General features: G+C 43.7%; 1 protein-coding gene across 2 annotated transcripts in view; it reads right to left on the bottom strand.

Moving 5' to 3' along the window:
• Positions 1-22,767, bottom strand: part of Slc7a14 (solute carrier family 7 member 14) — a 105,850-nt gene extending 83,083 nt beyond the window's left edge. Inside the window, exon 1 of one of the 2 annotated variants that reach the window (XM_029474776.2) lies at positions 22,697-22,767. The gene's annotated coding sequence lies outside the window, so the exon portion shown is untranslated. Of the gene's footprint in view, positions 1-22,383; positions 22,549-22,696 lie in introns of those variants that run through there. The other variant, XM_021158661.3, reaches the window with a different exon arrangement.
• Positions 22,768-23,394: the final 627 nt, after the last annotated feature.

Raw genomic sequence — 23,394 nt, 5'->3', positions numbered from 1 at the left:
GCTGCCGTGCTTATATAGTCTTTGCATAGGTTGGGTTCTGAGAATCCAAACTTTGATCTTTACCTGCTGAGGCATCTCCTCAGTGCCATGGTTTTCCTTAAGGACATCAATGTCCAGTTGATGATTGTAATAGCCAATAAGTGCACCCAAAAAATATAGAAATATTGTCATACACAAACAGACTCTGATTTTTACATATCAACTATTTCAAGAGTTATATGATCCCATTAAAATATACCCCGCTATCCCTCCTCTACCCCACCACAATCTTTGCAACAAAAGTAAAAATAAATGAAGTGGCATCTCATTTTAAAATAGTTTTCTTTTAAAATTATTTATTTATTAATATTGTATGTGTATACGACGTGTTGTGGGGTAGCATGTGTGCCAATGAGTGGGCGTGTTTAAAGGTCAGAGGATGACTTTATGCAGTGGATTCTCTTCTTCTACCTTTATGTGGGTCATAGGAATCAAACGCGGGTATTAGGCTTGTAGTGTTTGTTATATTACATACTGGAGTCTGGGATGTCTGGAATTCCAAAGTTTCTCGGAGTATGTGAGCTGTCCTGTGTCCATTGAAATCCGTGGAATGTTACATGAACACAGGTCAAGAGAACACCTTGAGCCTTAGAATTCTCAAGGCAGAACATTAAAAACCACAGGGAACTGACTTGGTGAAGACACTTGTAACAGTACTAGTGAGGCAAGGGATTGCTGCAAGTTGGAGGCCAGGTTGGCTTACATAGTGAAGTTTGGGGTGGGTACGCTGCATAGTGGGACTCCAACTCAAACAGCAGCAGCAGCAGCAGCAGCAGCAGCAACAACAACCACAACACCCCAAACACTTTACCCAAAGAGCAAGCAAAAGGGGCTGTTCACACCAACACTTTTCCTTTTGGCTTTCTGGATCCTTTTCATGGAGGGGTCTGGGCAAATAGCCAGTTTTATTTTCATATCACCATGGTAGCTTTGAGTAGCTCCGTATCAAGACTGTGTGCCTGAAATTCAAATAGGGAACACAGCCACTTCATATAAGAAATGCCAGCTGACAGAGTTAAACCCGATGCTTTCCCTATGATGACATTTGTATGGTGAATTACAAAATTGGACTTCAATAATGGGCCTTTTGGGGGTGGGCAGGCTCTAAATATAGGGTTATAGTATGAGATCGGCTTGTTTAAGCTTTTCTTTACACCTAAACAGAAAGGGTAGTATTTCTTTCCTCTTATAATAGTGCTTATCCCTGGTATACATAGTTCTTTCTCTGCGTGGCCTTGCTCAGATGAAGGATGTGAGCTGCTGATTTCCATGCTAGGAACTTCTGGGTCTTGTGACTTATCTTGGAAGTTTTACATAGGAGTTCTACTATGCAGAAAACCTACTTATGACATCTACAACTAGGGGTTATGGAGGTAGGTCATTTGGTCAATGCCCCTAGACCAGGAAGTTCCTAGGTAGGCACAGGGAATTGACTTTGGATTCTTAAAGCCCATGCATAAAGTTAGGCAAGTGGTGTGTGTGTGTGTGTGTATATGTGTGTGTGTGTGTGTGTGTGTGTATGTGTGTGTGTTTTATCCCAGAACTGGGGAGCAGACACAGGTGGATTTCTAAAACTCAGTGGCAAATCAGTATGGCTGAATGAAAGAGCTCCAGGTTTAGTGAGAGACCCTGTCTCAAAATTACAGCACAGTGTGATTGCAAGAATCAGTATCAACTGATGACCAGCACATGCGCACACATATATGAGTATGCACACCTGCACACACAGATACATACATCCGCATGAGTATGTACTTACATTGCATCGACACTGCCTCCTGAACGGTAACCTTCAAAAACAAACCCTGCAATGTGTTCCTATGGATTGTCAGTATTGATGTGCAGGAGACCCACTTATACTTTAGTGAAACTAGTGATTTCAAATGGTGTGTTCATCCTTCAAATAACTTAATCTTTTTCTTTCTTTCTTTCTTTTTTTTTGTGCATGAAAATAATTCCCACTAGTACGTTCATAGGAGATGAATGACTTAAAGGCTTTATCTCAACTAAGTTTCCCTTGCAGCCAAACTTTACATTAGCTATCAGGTGATCATAGGAGCCGAAATTCTGTTTTCTTCCAAAAAGGGGATTGTTAATTAGAACTGATTACCTAATGATCGTTGAATTGCCTACTGGGTACCAGAAAAGATGTGTCTTTCTCAATCGCTAGGACGGACTTCAGACACATAATGCTCCCTATCAAAGATTTCTGGTTCTGTGTAAGTGATAACTGCTATTGTTGAGAATGCAGTAAACTAGAAAAGAACAATAATGCTCCACTGTGATGCGCCTGCTATTACATCTTCTCAATTATTTTTATGTAAGTAATATTGTACACACATAGTAACTCTTTTGTTCATTAATTTTTTCCCCTGGCAAGTTTATGTTCAACCTAAATACTGACTAGTCTTCATTATTAAAGAAAGGGATACTAATCCATCCATGTTCTCATGAAGGCCAATTAAAAAAATACTAATTACAGAAAGTGGATTTAACAACAAGCAAATATGGGCTGACAGTGTGGTTCAAAAGTGCCTTCAGTGAAATTCCAGATCCCATGATGCAATGAAAACCAATTTCTGAAAGGTGTCCTTTGGACCCCACTGTAGTTGTCTTATTAAGAAGATCCTAGCCTCACACAATGTGTGATTATAACCAAAGGAACCAAACACTTGCAGAGATAGGGAGACAAGCTAACCCTGTGACACCCCTGGTTCTCTATACCTGTTCTTCACTGATGGGGCTGGGTTATTAACTACACAGACAGATCCAGGGAAAACATTATCTTGCACTTTCAAACTTTGGTGCAAGGAATGTTTCTAGACTGGAGATGCAGATCAGTGGCAAAGAGTTCCTTGATACAGGAGGCCCAGGATTTGATTCTCAGCTACCCCTCAAAAAGTAGGGGAAAGAGATAGGAAACATCTTTTTCATTTGTTACACTAGCTTCATTAGTTAACATGTTGACCAAAGATCCCTGTTGATATTTTTCAACCTAGTTTTATTTGATTCATAAAACAAATTATACCTATTCATGGGAATACTGAGGTATTTATTCACTTATTTATTTATTATGTGTGCATGCTATGGTTTATGTGTCAAAGGACAACTTAAGGGAGTCAGTTCTCTTCTTCCATCCGGTGGGCTCCAGGAATTGAACTTAGGTCATAAGGATTGGCGGCAATCACCTCTACCCACTTAGCTATTTCACTGGCCCCTTCCACAGCTTTCTGACTATGCAGTGTGTTGTTGTCTACAGCCATCCTACTATTCGACAACACAGCACAAAGTGCTATCCTTTTTTAGTCATCAATCATTTAATTAATTATTTACTTTACATCTTGATCACAGTCTCCCCTCCCCTCCCCTCCTCTCCCCTCCCCCTACTTCTCCCTCCCTGTCTTCTCAGGGGAGGTCTCCCATGGATATCAATCTGCATTGGCATATCAAGTGGTTGTAGGACTTGGTGCATCTTCTCCTATTGAGGCTAGACAAGGCAGCCCAGTTAGGGGAAAGGGTTCAAAGGCAGACCTCAGAGTCAGAGATAGCCTTTGCTCCTGCTGTTAGGGGTCCCGCATGAAGACCAAGTGCACACCTGTTACATGTGTGCAGAAGGCCCAAGTCAGTCCCAAGCATGCTCTTTGGTTGGTGGTTCAGACTCTGTGAGCTTTCATGGGCCCAGGTTAGTTGACTCTGTAGGTTTTCTCATGGTGTCCTTGACCTCTCTGTCTCCTTCAATCCTTCCTCCCCTTCCACATGATTCCTTGAGGTTGTCCTAAATCAGAGGAGTGGCATCTCTGGGATGAACTAGAAACTCAGGACAAGGGAAACTTTTAGGAATCTATGAGGGTGACTCCCAGTTAAGACTGCCAGTAACAGGGGCTATGGAACCAGAAATGGCCACCTCCTGTAACCAGGTGAGATTTCCAATGTAGGGATGGGGACAGCAACCTTTCAGATCCACCCCACAAGAGGGAGCTAAGCCCTGACACTATTAATGATACTCTGTTGTGACTGAAGCCTACCATAATTGTTCTCTGAGAGGCTCCACCCAGCAGGTGGTGGAAACAGATGCAGAGACCCACAAATTCTTACTTTTAACTGTAACATCACACTCCCGGCTCGACATCTGCTGTGTCTCCTCTGTAGTCCCGCACCTCAGCTTCTGGTAACTCCCCTCTAACGTCCAACTTCTTAGATTATTTTCTATGAGATCAATGTTTTAAGAGTCTCCATATGAGTGTGAGCATATATGACTCATGCTTCTATATCTGGTGTCCTCCATCTCACAGTGACCTCCAGTGCAAGCCGTGTTGCTGCAAGCTGCAGAATCTCACTCCACTTATGAACAGAGGATTCTCAGCTGTGTCTGGACCATATTTTCTGTGCCATTCCTCTATTGGTAGAATTATTTGCATCAACTTAGGTCATTTCTGTCTCTTGGTTGTGGGCAATGCTATGGTGACCCTGAGAGTCATGTCACACCATGCTGATATTCTAAGTGGCTTAGAGGAAACTTATGTTTTGATTGTTTAATGCAAAGGGTTCTATCGGATGCTGTTCTCTCCTCTCTTAACACTGTTCCTCCATTTTAAAAGACATCATGGCACGTTGATGCTTCTGTAAGCCGGATGCTCACGTTTACATCTTGTTTCTCTGCTCTCTCTTGCCACTGTGCTTTGAATAGATTTGTATTGGGGGCCCCTTTGCTGCATAAAAGATGTGCTTGCATTAGTTCAGCAAACACCATTTCTGAGTCTGTGTATAATGCAAGCTTTTGCAAATAGATCGTCGTATTTTCACATTAAATAACACCTGCTGTCCCTGGTTTTCAGCTGCATTTATCAGGGCCATTTCCAGTGCATTAGCTCTGATAGCCATCTCCATAACAAGACAGCGAGCACACGATGAGTGGGAATCCAGGTTATCCCTTTATTAAGTGAAGGATCCCTGATTGTTGATGATTTCAGGACTATCTATCATCTTTATGGCCTTATAACAGGTTCTTGTGTAAAAGGCTTATATGAGTTCATGATGTTTTCACATATGAGTGACAGTATTTAGCACACCCCTCCCCCCTCAAATGTCACCAGAGTGCCTTTGAGTGGCAGGGGCATAAACAGCCCTGAGTGCTTTCTAAGCCAGCCTGAGCGATGTGTAATCACAGCCATAGGAACGACAGGTTCTCTTTGGAGAGCAGAATTATTTCTGAGTCATTTCCAACAGTGTGCAGTGCCCTTTCCTATTAGAAATCTGGTGTGTTGAGGATAGGTGCTGGCCCTGTGGAGGAGGCACACAGCAAATGGACCATGCACTCTCAGGTTCCGCAACTGAAAGGAATGATTAAATTTCATAATCTCATTTCATACACAGACAACAGAAACACAGAAGACGTGTTTGGGGTCAGGCCTGGTGATGTCATTTCACAGGCAAGGCAGGAACCAGAAACCCAACACGTCGCATTGCTAGTTACAGGCCACTGCCTAGAGTTCCAGAGTCAGGAGCTTTTCCCCCGACTTACGTGTTTAGCTCTTGTTTTATGATGTTTGTGCTTTAGTCTATACAGTCTCTGAAATCAGTTTTCCTGCCTTGCCTACTTGTTTACATGTCTTTTTGTTGTTTTTGTTTTTTGTTTTTTTTTAAAGTCATAGTTTTCTTGTCTTATAATTGAGGGCCCTTGTCAAAATTCCTGTTAATGATAGGAAATGTCTGGTACATTCTGGTTTAAGACACTGCATTGGTCAGTTTAATTGTTTACTTGATACAACCTAAAGTGTCTGGGAGGAGAATTTAATGAGTGAGTGTCTAGATCAGGCTGGTTGTGTCTGTGGGATGTTGTCTTGATTGTTAGTTGATATACAAGATGTCTTGATGTCCAAGAGTGGGCAGTGCTATCCCTTGGTTTGGCACCCTAGACCATGTAAGAGAAGAGGAAGCTAGCTGAGTACCAGTCGTGCACGAATTCACTCTCTCTGCTCTTGACTGTGGAAGTGACATGGCCAGATGTCAGAAAGAAGGCAAGGAACTTGTGTGTGCATGTGAGTGTGTGTATGGTGGCTATTTCCAAGCTCAGTTAGAATAAGACTTGTATAAATCACCACCCATTTTTCCTAGGAAAAGAAAGCAACAAGAGTTATCTTTGTAGGATTCTAGGCAGTGAAGAGAATTTTACAGATTATATGAGAGCCCGAAGCTTGCTAAAGGGAAAAAGTATTTTAAAAATTAAGTCAGTAGGGAGGAAAGAATACGTTTGCTTGCTAGAACAAGGTTGGGGCCACCCGCTGAAGGGTGGGGGAAGAGCTTTTTGACTTGTATATCACGACTCTTTGTCCTGTGGACAACACAGTCCTCAGCTTCTTGACTTGATGAAGCAGCCTCCTCCCTGCTCTTGCTAGAAAATGAAGATCCCATCAAAAGGAGGAAAATATCACAGTGGGAAAGTAATGGAAAAAAAACAAGATGTAGAAGGTAGAAACAGAAAGCTGGCCCCTTAGAGGCTCGAGCCCACAGAGCTGAATGGAACATAATCAAGGAAGTGCATCTTTAAGTTAATAATAGACTGCTTCCAAGCAGGAAGCAACTAAAACATGAGGATGCCCTCCTGTCAAAAAGACAGGAGTCACAGGACCAGAAGGACAATGGGTGCTATAGTCTGTGAGATCAGGCTCTCATCACTGGAGAGCTAGGATGGAACCACTACCCAGTTCCACCTTTTTGGCATTTTCTTGGTTCTAGGTATGCCAAGCTTACCTGGTTTTTCTCCCTCTCTGCAGCTCTGTTCGTCTCATCCACTTCCTTTGTAAGTAGAATGGCTTCTGAGATGTCAGAGAAAGGGGACCTCCTCATTAAGTTGAGGAGAGAAGGGACATGCTCTCTTTAGCTTTCTGACAGCCTTGGGGCTTATCCCAAACATGTGAGTAAATGGTCCACTACTATCCAACAAGACACAGAGCCCTCTAATCCTACAATGTTCTTTCTCTTACACAATTTCCAGTTGACTTGACCATTTCTGGGCTCTTTCCTCTCAAAGATGTAGCTCATTTAGTCTTGTCAGTCTTCTGTCACCCTTCAATTGCAGTCCTTCCCTGATGACCACACTGCTGGTGTTTCTAACTTACTACCACTGGCAAAGCTTTGACTCAGGGAGTAACAAGCAGATGATCCCAGCCTTGTCTTCCCTATACAAAAAAGAAGATAGTTCCTCTCCTGTTCTAGTTGATTGTTCTGACTTACCAATCCAGTCAGAACTCAGTGACCAGGAGATGTGAGTTTTATTAGTCTTACAGCCATTGAGCTTGTCATGAAACAATTATCTAAATAAATTAACTGCAAGCGGCTGACCCCAAAACAAAACAAGCATTGCACTGTGGTTTATTTAAAAATAAAGCAGAGGACTGGAGAGATGGCCCAGTATTTAGGGCATACTGCTCTCACAGAAGCCCTGAGTTCTGTTGCAAGCACCTGTGTAGGCTGGCTCACCACTCACTGTCTGTAACTCCAGCTCCAAAGGTTCTGGTGCTCCCTCCTGACCTTCACAGACTCCCACACATACACAGTCACACATACACAGTTACACATCATACACAGTCACACATACACAGTCACACATACACACACCATTCAAACTAAGTCTTTTAAAAAGGGAAACGAAATATCTCGAGAGTTTTGCTCTGGCATTTAAAGTAAGTCAATCAGATAGATGATATATCTTAAACAGCCCGAGAGGATGTATTTTATCTGACTCCTTGACAAGACCCTGGCCCTAGGTGAGCACTGAGCTGAGTGAGTTTAGGCTGGAAATGATCTTACTTTGTGTTGACAGTGGTTTCCTTTTGATTTTGGTTTGGCTTTGGTCTTATGGGAGGAAAAGCTTTGATGAGCCTTGCCTAAAGAGAAAATTACCTTGCAAACCCAAATGTGGCTCTTGTGTGCAAATTAGGCCTCCAGGCATGGTTAGGGAAAATCTATTAGTTAATGGCTTCATGACTCATCCCCTCAACTGATTACTGGAAATTGGCCACAAATGGGATGATTTGCTACTGAGAAGGGCTGGCCCTTTACCCGTTTATTCATATGCTCTTGTCTAAGACACTGGCAAAGCTTTGACTTGGGAAGTAACATGCAGGTGATCTTGCCTTGTCTTCCCTATAAAGAAAGGCTCTGCCAAAAAGAAGGTCTTTCCTCTCCTGTTCTAGTTGATTCTTTTTTTAAAATTTATTTTGTATTCTTTTGCATTGATGCTTAGTGCTGATTGTCAACTCAACAAAACCTGGGATTCCTTGGGAGATGGGCCTCTAGGCATGCTTGTGGGGATTTCATTGATGTGGTAGACCCATCTTTATTGGTGGAAACCATTTAGTCCCTGATAGAGGAATCCTGGACTGCCCACAGTGGAGAGGGTGAACCAGCAGGCATCACTACCTCTCTGCATCTTGACTACAGAGTCGATGTGAGCAGTTCCCTCAGGCTCCAAACTCTATGTCCTACCCGCCATGGTGGGCTGTAAACTGAACCCTGAACCACAACAAAGCAGGTTCTCTTTTAAGCTGCTTTTGTTCAAGTATTTTATCATGGAATATGGAAATGAGACTCACTCACTCAATGACAGCAAATGTAACCTCACAGTTCTCATAAATGAAACAAAATGGCCTTTCAAACCCCACATTCCCATTTTTTCTCCAGCGCCCTGTCTGCCTTCAATCTCCCACCAGCTCTCGTTGTTCCCTGTGCTGTGGTCTTGCCTCAACTGTAAGAAAGGAGTCCCTGGCATATAGGAATATATCTTGAGAATATTGAATTGAGTCTAAAGACACTGTGTACTAGATAGCTTAGAGAAAAATCTCTTTTCCACAAATCCTACTGGTGAGAATCTTGAGCTCCAAGTCTTTGCTTTTGCTAAGTTCTGACTTGTTTCCTTGGCAGTTACACAAGAAGAATTCGAAACAACTCCCTAATTAAGACACGATCCCAAAAGCACTAATTGAGGGTGTCCTCCTCCGCAGATCCAAGAGGGTTGGGATTTCACGTTATTTTTTATTTCAGCAAAAATGTCATGGCTTATGGCTCTCCTTTTATCAATAGTTTGTCTTCACCAGTAGTTTCATTTTTAAAGCATATTTGTTGGATGAATAAACAAATAAATGAACAAAAAGACCATTTCCCTCCCAGAGGAAGTGACTTGAGTTTTAGAAACCAGGCAACTTATCCAAAGTTCCAAACCAAATCTTTGGAAACCTGGGTCCAGCTCTCTGCTGCTAAGGTAGTGGTAAGCTTGTTAGTTATTCTTACTGCAGGTATCCACAGCGAGTGATCTGTTTCAGAGAGATTTCAAAACCGAGGATGGGATGGGTAGAGGTGGGGTTGTGGCAGGTGCGTGCATTTGGCTCTAACCTACTGCCTGGGAGGCTCTAGTCATTTAAATTCTCAAAAATACTAACAAATATTAGGGGAACAACAATACCTAATTCAGAGATGAAGCAAGTACATGTAAGTGGAATTGTTAAGATGATCAGAAGTACTCTGATACAGCTCCCTGACTGCCCTTGACTCTAAGAACACTCAGTTTCATGCCACTGTGGAGTTGTGTGCAATGAAGAGATGACATCATCATGCTCCCCTGGCCAGTGGGATTTTGACTTATTTATTTTTTTGGGGTAAGGTTTTCTAGGTGGTAGCACAGGTTGACTTCTAATTCATAATCCTCCTGCTGTAGCCTTCCAAGTGCCAGACTCACAGGCACCGTGATGGCACAATAGTATCCATTTCTAACTGATGGTTGGACCACGCTTCAGATAGAACAGAGTACACAAGCACTAAGATTACACTGAAGCAAAAATGCCTTGCTTCTATTTTGATGGTTGATCTCTATAGTGGCATATTTTAGTTGTCTATATTAGGAATTTATTTCTGGCACGGCAGTTTATACTCATTCAGATATTTTCCTTCTCTGCCTTCTGATGCTGGGAAGTGTGTCAAAAAGCTTTGCGACTAGGACAGAATCTAAAATCAATCCCAGACTGTCTGCACAGTTTATTCCTGTTTGGGGTCAGGAGAGCTGGCCAGCACAGGATAGCAAAGTCAAAATAGTCAAAAAATGATTATTTGGGCTGTTTTAGAAATGATTGGAGTGATCTGATTTAAAAATACAAAAACAAAAAACAAAAAAACCAAACCCACACGAGAGCCAATTCCATTTGCACTTTGAAGGGGAGTCATTATCAGCCGAGGGCTGTTTTCCATATTAAATTTCAAATGTCAGGGTCTGGAGTGGAGGTGTCTGGTTAGGACAAGTTAGCCGCTGGTTTGCTCAGAGCAAGGCCAGATTATACTATCTTCTGAAGTGAAAGACACAGACTCAGCACAAAGTGTAAGCGATCTCTCTCTCTTAGGAAGCACCCAGCCTCTTCATGATTATCTGCGGAGCTCTGTGAGTTCTGAGCGTGTGCATTCCCACCTAACTGGTTTCTCCAGCAGGGTTAGGCTGCATCCACGACATCACCCCATACATGGAGAGACAGATCAACATCCAGTAGCATGCAAGTCAGCCTCTGGGGGCTTGGTGAGCATCGCTTGGTTCTGTTCTGGGAGATCAGTCTTGGCAAAGCTGATTAAGACAAGTTTTTGTACACAGTAGGTTTCTGAGAGAGTTCTTACTTTACAAAGCCCTGTCTCACAACCTATTTTTTCTTACTTCTCTCCTTGACTTTTCTTCTCTTCTGTTTTCTTTTTTAACCTTTATTGATTCTTTTGAGTTTCACATCACACACCGCAGTCCCACTCATCTCCTCATCTCCTCATACCCACTCTCTGCCTTGCCACCTCCCTCCCTACACAAAACAAACCAGCAAACAACCAAAAATAAACAAAACAAAGCATAGAAAACACCTGTCAGGGAAGTTGCAGTGTGTCACAGTGTGTCCCACAGTGTACCCCTCTCTCCACACATCTTCAATTGCAAATGTTCATGACAATGATCTGACTTCTTTTCAGTGCAATCTTTATTGAAACACCATCTAAGTTTTACAGTTAAATGGTTCCCCGGAAGTAATGTATACACAAAGTATTAGTGCCACAGGTCAGAAAACTTTTATCAACATAAATTTGTACCTATAATATGAAATGCATTATCCTGGTCAACTCAGGTAAAATACCTTGTTTCCAAGGAAGAGAAGACTATGGAGTTGTATTGTTTCTCTTTCTTGGTCACTGCATGCTACTCTTATCACCTAGCTTTTGATCTCTAATAACCTTACCTTGAACAGTGGATGAACTTTGCAGGATTCGCAGGGATCCTGGCCTCTGTCTCTTTGTGTTTATTGTTCTGCTGTGGTATTCATTGCTAGAATAATGACCTTAGTCCTATGCATTTCCTGCACCAGAAAGCTTTCTAAGCTTTTTCCTAGGTGGCTTCTTTATGGAATGTATGAACTGGTATTTAATGGTGGAGTGGAAGCTATAGAAACTTCTGAGAAGGTTTTGATATGAACCAGTGGACACCTTGTAGACAGGTATCTACATTCACTTTGGGAGGGCTGGGTAAGGAGAGGGAAGGAGCTTTGAGACTCTCCCTGGGCAAAAGCAGTTAGTTATGGAGGGAAATGTGCTTATCCTAGCAGAGTAGGATTCTAACTGTAATCCTGCTCTACCTATGCAGACGTGGACAGGTGGCTTTCCTTCTCTGGGTCTTGGTTCTTATTCTTATAAAGTGAGTTCCTTAGCTTAGATAATTTGTGCCAGATGTGTGCTGTCTTAAAGGTGAAAGAAAAATAGCAAGAAAAGAAAGGAGGAGTAAGAAACAGATGACCTCGGAATCCCAAATAGTCACAGATTGATTTGGCTGTGACAAGAAATCTTAGCCTATAAGCTTGGACAAATTATTAGAATTATGTTGATGGGTGAGGAGCTGAGCTGTGCCACAGATCTCACCAGAGCTCTGGCATCTGCAGTTCTGCATCGGATGTGTTTGGGCACAGGCTGCTTCATCTTTCTGAAGGCTCACTCATCTAGAAAATGGGTTGTGGTCATCGATATGCAAGCACAGATATGAAAACACAGACAGAATCACTGGAGATTACGATGCCTTCTATTCAGGCTATGCCTCTATAATCCCTGTCAGTCTGAAGTGAGGAGGCAAGGGGAGACACGTGAGGTCGGGGCAGAGAAGCATGCTAGCATGCTGGTGTACCTTTTCTTAGCACTTCTGAAGAGGATGCTCTCATGTGGGCACAGCCAGAGACTTGATCTGTGCCAGACTGTAGGGAAAGAATTTTTTCCTAATAGTAAGCAACAGAAAACATAGAGTCTCTTTGGTGTTTAAAATCACTCTCTGTGTCACTGGACTGTGCTCAGGTGATGAGTGTGGTTTCTGAACACTGGAGCAAACTTGAGGCTGACCCTGGACAACTCAGTATCTCTGAGGTTTAATAATTTATAGCTGTAAATCTGGAAAGGAGATGGCTGAGATGATTTCTGAAATACCTTCTACTTCTAAGGTTAGCTTCTGACTCTGGTGTCTGCCACAGACTACAGACTAGACTTGGCTCCAGTGGTGTGCCTAAAACACTTATAGAAAACTCTGTTCAAAGAATAATCTGCAGGCTACAGGAACAGCCCCCTCCCTAACTGCAGTCAAGTCTCTCTAGACTTCTATCGTTCCCAGGGCTGCACCTCAGCCCTCTATGTGCCATTGCTGTTTGCATAGCTAGCATTTCTGTAGTTTGCATTTCCTCAGAAGCCCTCGTCCTTCCTCACTTATCCACCTGAGAATCTCCGATCTCTCCAGACATTCCTTCACAGCATGTTATAGCATATGGGGTGCTGTATGTACACCTGCCAAGGTTTACGCTCCTCCCATTGTCAGACTGCTACTGGTATTTGCGCAGAAGGGGTCTAAGGTTTGGTTTCTAACTAACTCCATGTATCATAAAGAAAAGCCATAAACCAATAAACTTTAAGGAAGACATTGTTCAGAAACATGACCTACTGTTTTGGGTCCTAAATCCAAATCTTCAATTTAGGCTTCACATCATGCTAACTTATTAGTATTCTGACTCAACTGAGATTGTAGAAGCTTTTAGAACTTGTTTGTTATTTCTTTAAAAATAAAATGTCTGTTACATTTATTAGTGTGTGTGTGTGTGTGAGTGTGCGTGCTCATGCAAGAGAGAGAGAGAGAGAGAGAGAGAGAGAGAGAGAGAGAGAGAGAGAGAGAGAGAGAGAGAGATCAACATATGCACTCAGGTATGTGCAAGTTCACACACATAATGCTGTGTGTGTAGACTCCAGAGGACAACTTTTAGAAGTCAGTTCTCCCCTTTCATAATGTGGGTCCCTTAACTCAAGGTGTCATGATTGGTGGTCTTAAGGATGATTTTAAAACACTGATTTCTGACTCAGTTTTTTTTTAAGGCTTCTTAATAAAGTCCTTAGGAACCTGGTAAAGCTTCTGAGTTGTTTTATATCTCATACAAGGTATATTTCATCTCAGGGAGGAGACCAAGAGTAAATTCTCTCTAATTGATGATTAGGGACCAAGAGCACCACACAGCTTAGAACAGTGTCAGAAGAAGAGAGCGTGTCTAGCATTTGCATGAAACAAGTCTTACTTTGAAGGCTTGTTTTGTGCAGTGTGCTCTACTTGGTATATTCTCTCTCCCCAGTGTCTGTGGTGATTTAGATAAGAACAACCCTCATAGGCTCATATATTTGAATACTTAGTCACTGGGGAGTGGCACTATTTGAAAAAGATTAGGAGGTGTGTCCTTGTTGGAGGAAGTTTGTTGTTGGGAGTGGGCTTTGAGGTTTCAAAAACTCATGCCAGTCTGTCTGTCTGTCTGCCTGCCTGCCTGCCTGTCTGTCTGTCTCTGTGTTTTTCAGTCTGTCTGTCTATCTTTCTCTTTCTCTCTGTCTCTGTCTGTCTCTCTATCTGTCTATCTGTCTCTCTCTCTCTCCCTCTGCCTCTCTATCTGTCTATTTGTCTCTCTGTCTGTCTCTCTCTCTCTCTCTGCCTCTCTGGATAGCTCTTCACTACTTCTCCAACACCATGCCTGCCTGCATGTCACCATGATGATAATGGACTAGACCTCTGAAATTGTAAGCCATCTGCCAATGAAATGCTTTCTCTCATAGGAGTCCCCATGGTCATGGTGTCTCTTCACAGCAATAGAATAGTGACTAAGACAGTATCCATGAAAATGAAAAATGCCTGCTAGTAAGGAGACATTGCCCAGGCTGAAAACTGTTGGCTTTAGAAAACATCAGAAAGCCTCCCACATGAGCACAACTTTCTGGACTAGCAAGTTCCATCTAAGATGTTCTCAACTCTAATGTCATTGATTTAATTGATGATCCTAGTTCAGGGATCATTGGAAAAGATAGAAAACACATCTTTTTATTTATAAAGATTTTGTAGACTATAAGGAGCTGTAACAGCTGATCTCATTGGCCTTTTTGGTAAGATGAGAGGGCAGATTCTATGATCTTTGTGTGTGTGTGTTTGTGTGTGTGGGTATGTGTGAGTATATGTGTGTGAGTGTGTGGGTATGTGTGAGTATGTGTGTGTGAGTATGTGGGTTGTGTGTGTGTGTGGATGTTCGTGTTTGTGTGTGTAGGCCAAAGATCAAACCCAAGGTGGTTTCCTCAGTCCCTCTTGACCCTATTTTCTCAGATAGTCTCTGGTTTTCATCTGACTTGATGATTTGGCTGGGATGGCTGGTTAGTGAGCTCCAGGGCTCAGTCTGCATGTCTCTGACTCCCCAGCACCGGGGTTACCAGTGCATGTCACTACCCTCTACTTACTCAAGGCTTCACGCTTGCCCATGACTGAACCATTTCCCCAGAAGATAAAGAAGCTAAGCTCTTGTAGAAGTTAAGTGATTGCTCAAATTTTATAGCCAGTACACTTTGAAGTTGAGAAGGAAACCAGATGTTCAGACTCACAGAGCATTTCACATCCCAAATTAACAAAGAGGAAGAGAGTAGAATCCAGTCCTTCCACTTTGTACTTTGGTAAACGTTTAGTAGAAGGACCTAAAGGAGTTCTCATGAGTCATGGAAAGATGCATGAAGTTTAGTGGGTGGAGAGAAAGGAGCCTGTGCCATTAATTTGAATGACTAAGCTTAGCTTAGATCTCTGTGGGCATAAGACAGCTAGATTATATGGTGGTTACAAAATAGCAGTATAACAGTAATTTGTTAGAGACTAAATCTCTAATAAACAATCAGTGCAGACAAATTAGGAAGACCATTTTATCTGAAGAATGTCCAGTTGTTTTTTTTACTTACTGATAAAACAGAATAAACAAAGGGGAAAAATTTTCAAACAATGCAAGGGTGTGGAGATCAGCCTGCTCATTTGTTAGTTGGTTTACTGGGTAGGAATATTTTGCCTTTGACAAACAAGAATCAATTAATTCTAAGCATTTGTTTATTGATGAGTTGGACTAGAATGATTACCACCCCCCTCTTTCTCTCCCTCCATTTTTCCCCAGTAAACACCCTTAAATGCAGACCTGGTTATTCCGGGGAAAGGATTCCCGTCTGCAAGCCATCAGACCCTAGGGCTCTCCGGTAATTAATGTATTTGCTTTCATGCTACATTGTGCTTCTTCTGAATTCATAACAATAGCAATTCCTGTCACTACCATGAAAGCTGACCAAATGCTGTCAAGGAAATGACAAGTTAAAGTGGAAAATGACAGAAAAGTAGAAAAAGACACACAACTCAATCTAAGCTTAGTGCTTATGGAGCTGCCTCCACACAATAAAATCCAAGACCCAGCGCGGCTGACATATCACCTGTCCTTTGATGGTGTCAGCATGACATAACTCTTAGGAGCAGACTTTGTTGGCTAGTATTACCTTCTGTGACTCACTGAGGCACTGAGAATATCAGAGTAAAATGTGGTGTTCTATGTGTGTGTCTTGTTTTATTTGTTAAAAGCTTGCATCATGAAAACATCCACTTTTGTTATCCTCTCTCTCTCTCTCTCTCTCTCTCTCTCTCTCTCTCTCTCTCTCTCTCTCTCTGTGTGTGTTGATGAATGCATGTGCATGTGTGCATGAGGGTGCACACATGGGTAGAGGCCAGGTTGATGTGGGGTATCTTGCTCTCTTGCTCTCTACTGAACTTGGAATTCACTGATCAGTCAGATTCACTGGTCAGCAAGCTCTGGGGATCTCTCTTTAACCCTCTCTCTCAGCTCTGGGGTGGCAGGCAAATGCCACCATGCTTGGCTTCCATATGGGTTCTCAGAATCCAGATTTTGTCTTTCGTGCTTGCATAGCAAATACTTTACTTATTCACTGAGCCTTCTCTCTGGCCTCGGAAATATTCATTTCTTCCTTTAAAGTAATTTTATTTTATGCATATGAATGTTTTCCCTACCCGTATGTCTGTGTACCATGTGTGTTCCTGCAGAGGTCAAAAAAGGCAGTTGCATTCCTTGGAACTAGAGTTAAGGATGGTTGTGAGCCACCAATTTGTGCTGTAAATAAGGCTTAGGTCCTCGCCAAGAGCAAGTGCCCTTAACCACAGAGCCATCTCTGTAGCCCCAAATATTCATTTCTTGAGAAAGGGTTGGCTAGCTGAGTGTATGGCCAGTAAGCATATAAATATCCCTGAATTCAGCATATTCTCTTTGAGTGTCCCTGTGCCAGGCTGTAAGATTTCAAGCACCCTTGCCACCATGTTTTTGTGCCAGGATGAGACCACTTTCAATTACACTATTGACTAATTGGATGATTGGATGCTCTATAGGCCAGCTACAGAACTAAATTATCAATTCTTTGTTCCTTCAATATAAAGTCAGAGAATTCCATTAATTAACAAACACGGAATACTGAGCTCTTTTCAGCTCAGGGTAACAGCATTTCTGCTTTTTGAAAACCTAGGCCCATCCACAGAACAAACAATTTGTGCTATGCAAATAATTGACTTTCAACTGAAGATGCTGATTATTGAAACTAAGATGATTTACTAGGTCAGGGTCATCTGCCTCTCAGAATATAATCTCTCCTTTAGTAATGCAGTTTCATGTAAGGAAGGCCTGAGAATGGCACGCTTGGCTGCCACCCAAGAGTGTCTGATCTGCCTCCCTGGCAGTGCGTCTTGCAAGTCACCACCCATCTCCCTGTCATGCTGAAATGGCTGAGAAGGAAAATGCCTTGCCAGGAGTCTGATTCCTTTTAGGCCTTCTCATTTTGATTTCTTAGGGGCTCTGCTGATAAACAGAGCAGCATAAGGACTTCCCCAAGTCTTCAAGATGAACAACAGCTGCAACAAATACAACCAAGAGTTAAACTCGGGAGGAGTAGGGTGTTGGGTAGATCTTTGAGAAGCGTTGAGGGGAAGAGTGTGGGGAGGGAGGTAAATATGATCAAGTACGTGGCATTCATATGTGAAATTCTCAAAGAATTAGTATCCTATGTTTTTAAAGAAAGAACTCATCTGCTGGTGGAATTTCATTTGCAGGGTTATCTTGTCCAGTATCTGAGCCCTGTGTTGGCCTAATGTTAAAAGAGGAGAATGGCTAAGAAACAAATGTGCAACAAGCCATGGCTGCATATGAAAGTACTCCTACTTGAGGCATGAATAGCATCAAACAAGGTACAGGGATAGACTCCAGGCTTGGGAGTCCACACTACAAATGCTCCTATTTAAGGCCAGAATACTTAATGCAGAGCAGCCTCAAGAATTCAGTTGAGGTAATAGATTTGTACCTTTCTTTTGGCTTAATCAATGCATGAGATAGGGTTATTTTTGTTCACACTCACTTATGAGATGGGTTGGCACTCACTTCATTAGTAATAAGACATTTCTTTTAAATTAATCCCTCTCACCGTCTGCACTGAGGAAAACCCATAACACACTTTTTAAATTTCTGCATCTCTAACATCACAGCAGTTCTCTTTTGAGACACTAAGAACCTTTAGTTAATGACTTTTTTTTTTTCTGAGAGGGAAATATTCAGGTTCAAATAAACTAAGCTATAAACGGTGCACGGTTTCTATTAATAGACCCTAACCAATGAGAAATTTTAACAATCAAAAATTTAAATTCAACATGAAAATGAAAATACAGACAAAATGTATTCTTATCAAAGATTTAAAATACATGCAGAAGCCATTCCAGCTGGACTGCCTTGTTTGGGCATAGGCTATATCATATCTGTAAGTAATGATCAACAATTGTGTTCAACCACACTCCTTAAAAGTACTCTCATCCAGCTGTCTTCAGTCCTCCCACCTGTCTGGGGCAGCTGTGCAATCCCATGTGTGTTTTACAGATGAGAAGGGAGTCTAGGTGGGGTGTGTAATGGCACCAACTGGCACACATACTCCTGGTTCAAGCCATCTATTTCTCCCCTGCTTATCACAGTGTGATTACTAAGATAAGAGAGACGCTCATTACTATGTGTATTTGAACTCTGGACAAGAGTAAGGTTACCTCTAGATTGGAAGCCAGGAAACCAAACCAAACCAAACCAAACCAAACCAAACCAAACCAAACCAAGCCACCACCTCATGTATAGAGTTTATAGGAAGCAGATTCCTGAGGCTGCCAGCTCCTCAAAGCTGATACAGAGCTCCTGGCTGGCTGGACTACCCTGCCCATCTGTGGGCACAAGTATTCTTTTCTCCTTTCTGGGAAGAAGCTTCAAAGGGGTCTTTTTTTTTTTAAAGATTTATTTATTTATTATATGTAAGTACATTGTAGCTGTCTTCAGACACTCCAGAAGAGGGAGTCAGATCTTGTTACGGATGGTTGTGAGCCACCATGTGGCTGCTGGGATTTGAACTCTGAACCTTCAGAAGAGCAGTCGGGTGCTCTTACCCACTGAGCCATCTCACCAGCCCCCAAAGGAGTCTTGAATCCTTAATTTGTCTCAATGCCTAGTTCTTTGTTGCTGTGAGATTTTTTTTTTAGCACTTTCTAAAGTGGTGTTGTCTAACAAATCTTCTGACAAGATAATCACTTGTCACCTATGGTTATTGAGCACTCAAAATATGAGATACTGACTTACTTCTAAACATTTTAGTTACAGTTTGATTTTAAGTGGGTCTATGTAGCTCTTGACTACCGTACTGGACAGAGAGGTACTATATGGTTTAAGATTATGGCTCATAGGGCCCAGAACACCCCATCAGTAGCATCTTTAGGCTTGTGGGGCTATTTAATGTGAACTTAATATGAGTTATGCCTTAACTGGGCATTAAGGAGGGAGGGGCTGAAGCAAATTGTTGGCAATAACAACAAGAAGACATCTGGGGATCTCTGAGGAAGTACTAACAAATGGAAGACGGAAGATCCATTTGCGTTTCAGTGCCATTTGGATTGAATTTGAATTTCTAAACTAAGATTCGGAGCAAGACAGCACCATCAATTCAGTGTAAAAATGTCTACTCACCAGGGCTACAGGAATCCAAAGAATGAAGATGAGATTTTACTACAGGCTGTTAAAAGAAGCATAGAGAAGTGAATGAGCTGTCAGAGTCTGCTAGGATGGCTGACCATCTCAGGACAGTCTCTGATGAAGCTCTGTACTTGAGAGAATTGGGGAGACCCCAAGAAATGATAGATGAAAGGACTTAGCATCATGACTAACCTGTGGAGAGCATTTTATAAACGCTGGCACTATTTAGTGATTTGTATTTCTTCCTAGATTATTTTAGAGCCTTCCATCTGAAGCATGGAGAACTGCTTAGCATCATCAGTTTGAGGGAAATTGTGTCGTTGGACTGAGTCAGAGAAAGTATAGGTACCAAGGGAATGGTGGAGACAGCCACACCATCATCCCTGTTTGTGAACTGCTTCATGGGAAACATCCCTGAAGATTGGTTATGTGTTTCAGGGACACTGAGGAAGACGGTACTGGAGTGGAACCAGAAGAGGAAAAAGATGGGGGAAATAGCTAAGGGGACTGACTATCTGCATGTTAGACATTTGTGCTTTATCATGATTATCTGTGAAAGGTGACCAAAAAGGCACTGTGGGTAAATAGTTCAGGCCCTGTGGGTGAGTGAGAAGGGTGCTGGCTCTGGAAAGTATTTGTAGGATTAAGATACTAACTTCAATTAAGTGACTGGGAAGAATGGGAGTCCTGAGTTCCCACAGTTTGCTTTCTGTAAAACAACGTTGCCAAACACATGTTCACCACCATTACAACAGCACGAATCTAAAATGAAGGCATATCTGGGTTTCCAGGCTCACTGTTTCACTCTTCCCATTCTTGTCCTTCCAGGAAAGCCTGCTGGTTTAGCTTCCAACCTGTTTCTGTAAAACTGGCGCTCAAGTTGTGTGAACAGTTGTGGCAAGCACAAGACAGTTGGCAGGGTGGGGGTGAGTGACAGTGGGTGGGTGAGCAGATTAAAGAAGAAATGACTAGAGAGATAACGGAGTGTGTGAAGGAGAATGCAGCCCTCCTTTTGTCGATTACTATATCCCTGCTTCTCATCACAGCTGTTGAAAGTTACATTCATGAGCAAGATCATATAAGTGACTTGGACATGGGAGCTGAGCAGTATACAGTGTGAACGCAAACTCTGAGTCAAGATCCCCAACTGTAGATTTTCCATCTGTGTTATATATGGTTAACCATTGTTGTGAGGTTTAAACTAGATGGCATTGTCTAGCAGAGTATAGATGCTCAGTAAATAGTCTCTCCCCGCCCCCATTCCCATTGCCCCACCCCATTCTTCATCCTACCCATGGAACACTAAAGAAATAAACCTAGAGTGTATTAAAATTTGTGTTGGAGGATGAGAAAAATACGCGGTGGTGACAGAAGCATACAGAGGAGAGTCATAACCCAAAGCAAGCATGAATCCATCTCCCTTTTAATTAATCCACTTATGTTTCTGTAGCCTTAGAGTTCTCTGGTTCCTAAAAGCTACAGAAATGTTTATCAGGACAGCATCCCTAACTGCTTTTTCAACACTTTATGAACCGGAAGACTTGGAACAGGCAGAACGAGGGCATCATCCAGAGTTATCAAGCCACATCCTGGAATGACAGGGCCCCCTTGTTTTTCTACCCAGACATGCTGGGAACCTCCAACGAAAGTCTGGGGAAGCAGAGAACTGGGAAAGCAAAGGATACTCTCTTGTTTTCTTGATAAACATGAGACAATGCCCTTTAGGTGTTAGATCTCAACTGCAGGGAAAGCTGACCAGCCAGTGGATCCCACCAGTCCCCAGGTATTTACCGCGCAGCAGACAACTTTCAGCACCCAGGACAGCGACACAACATCCCAACTCTAGCCAGCTCTTCAACCTGTCCCCAGCTCTCTCTGGGACTCCGGAGAGGCAGATTATCCCTGAAACCCTTGGTTACTCTGGCCAGTTACTGCCTCTGCCACGCAGGCGAACATCCTTTGAGCCTCTCAATGAACCGAGTTTCGCACACGTAGCGGAATCACTATCAAGAAGAGACGACAGCCTGTGCTGCTTCCACCTTCCCTCATCTTTCTTCTGTCAGTCATTTGACAGCTTCTACCTTACAGTTTGATCATGATGTAAAATGCACACTTGGCGGGGGAGGAGGGGTGACTCAGTGGAAACAGAAGGCTCGGGGCCACGCCACCCTACTCTGGCCCTCAGAATTTGTGGGAAACTGAGATGTGTTTTGGGGCTGGGAAAAAGGCCCCAAAGAGGCGAAGCAGTGCGTGCGAGAGCCTTCTCGAGAGCCGCGGGCTCGGGGCAGGAACCTGCCCAGATAGCTCTCCCGTCACATCCTCCTCACTGCACGGTCTCCCGCTTGGCCGGGGACAGATGGTCCTCGTGGCGCACCAGCCTAGTCGGGGCGCAGGGCTTCACTGGAGTCCCTTTGAAGAGTTTTGCTCTGGTAAAAGGACAGATTCATATCCCCGCCTTCCTCTGGGACTGCGGCCCGGAAAACACCTCTCCTTTTCCCAAGGGCTCAATCCCAGGCCAAGAGCCCAGTTGCCCCGGTCAGGTGCGTGGATAGGCTTGGAGGACAGGATGGGCCCCGCGACTGCGGAGACCCGGGAGGCCCACACTGTCATTCCCAGCATCTTAGCCTCTCGCTCCCGCCGCGGCGGAGGTTGCGCCAGCCCGCGCTCCGCCTGCCCGCTCCCGCGAGTCCCCTCATCGCGGATGCTACAGGGGGACCCATTCCCAGCGGGAGCCCGCGCGACCCTGACCTCGCTCCTTGGTTTTTCCAGAGATCCCCTTCCAGTAGGTCGCCCTCAACCTCCGCGCCATGTTCCCGCTTCCTCCCTGCGGGTGTCTGGGGCTCCCTGGTTCATCTTAGTCTCCCGGGGTCCAGCTGGGAAGCCCGGGGCCGCGCTGGGGGCACAGACTGTGGTGAAGGGGGCATCCACTCACCAGAGGGGTTGGAGGTGATGGCCTGGACTGGATGCTAATGTCCGGCGGTCTGCACTTACAGCTGAGATGGGGGCGGTGGTAGTGATAAAGGAAGGCAGGAGGCAGCGGACGCTGCTGAATCGCTCTTCAATTATTCAGATTGAAACCCCTCCGCACCCCTCCCGCGCCTGCCAGTCTGCTCTCCAGCTTGCCTATCTCCGCCTCCTTGTAATCACGTGGCTAACCCAGCCCTTTCCATTACCGAGTCCTAGCACCACTCCCGCTGCCACCCCCCCCCCCCCCCCCCCCGGGTCTGTCACTCACTACACCTCACCCGCCTTCCAGGTGCGGCCTCCAGCCTCCGGTACTTTCTGGCGCTTGGAGCAGAGGAGCCCGGGCAGTTCTATGCCCTGGGAAGGCAGGGTGGGGTAGGACTCTGCAGTGTCGCTGTAATGTTTGGGCTGGCTTCTGCCAACAGCTCCACCTCTCCTGGATTCAGCTACCCAGCCAGGCCTGCTTCCTGCTCGCTGGAAGCTCCCCCCCAACACCTCCTTGAGGAGGTCTTGGTACTCTTAACTTTTCCCCCTCCACCTCACTGTCACTGAAAACAAGGGATGAGGAGGTTAGTCTCTCTCTCAGCTCTCAAAGAAGACAAGACCAAAAGCTCAAATAGATCAAGCTTAGTTTAGAGTCCACAACATTTCATGGATTTGAGGTTTCTGAAGATCTACAAGGATTTTCAATCTATGACCTTGTAGCATTTAACGTCTTGCTTTTTCTTCCTTTGTTTGTGAGATGAACATCTCCTAGGACTGTAGAGAGAGTTGACATGCTCTTGAAGTTGCCTAACTCAGTGCTAGATACACGCAGAGATCAGTAAGTGAGGGTCTTTCTCCTGCCTCTATTAAAATAATAATACATTTCTGAAAGCAAGAAGCATGTTATGTATGTGTTAGTGGAATGGAGATATATTTTAGAACAGGGAAGGAGTCTTCCATGAGGTCAGGTTAGAGAGTTATTCAGGCTAAGTGG

Source organism: Mus caroli, unplaced genomic scaffold, assembly GCF_978045245.1.
Source record: "Mus caroli unplaced genomic scaffold, Mus_caroli_1 scaffold_3, whole genome shotgun sequence".
Classification (NCBI taxonomy): Eukaryota; Metazoa; Chordata; class Mammalia; order Rodentia; family Muridae; genus Mus; species Mus caroli.
This window is presented reverse-complemented; position numbering and strand designations above follow the sequence as displayed.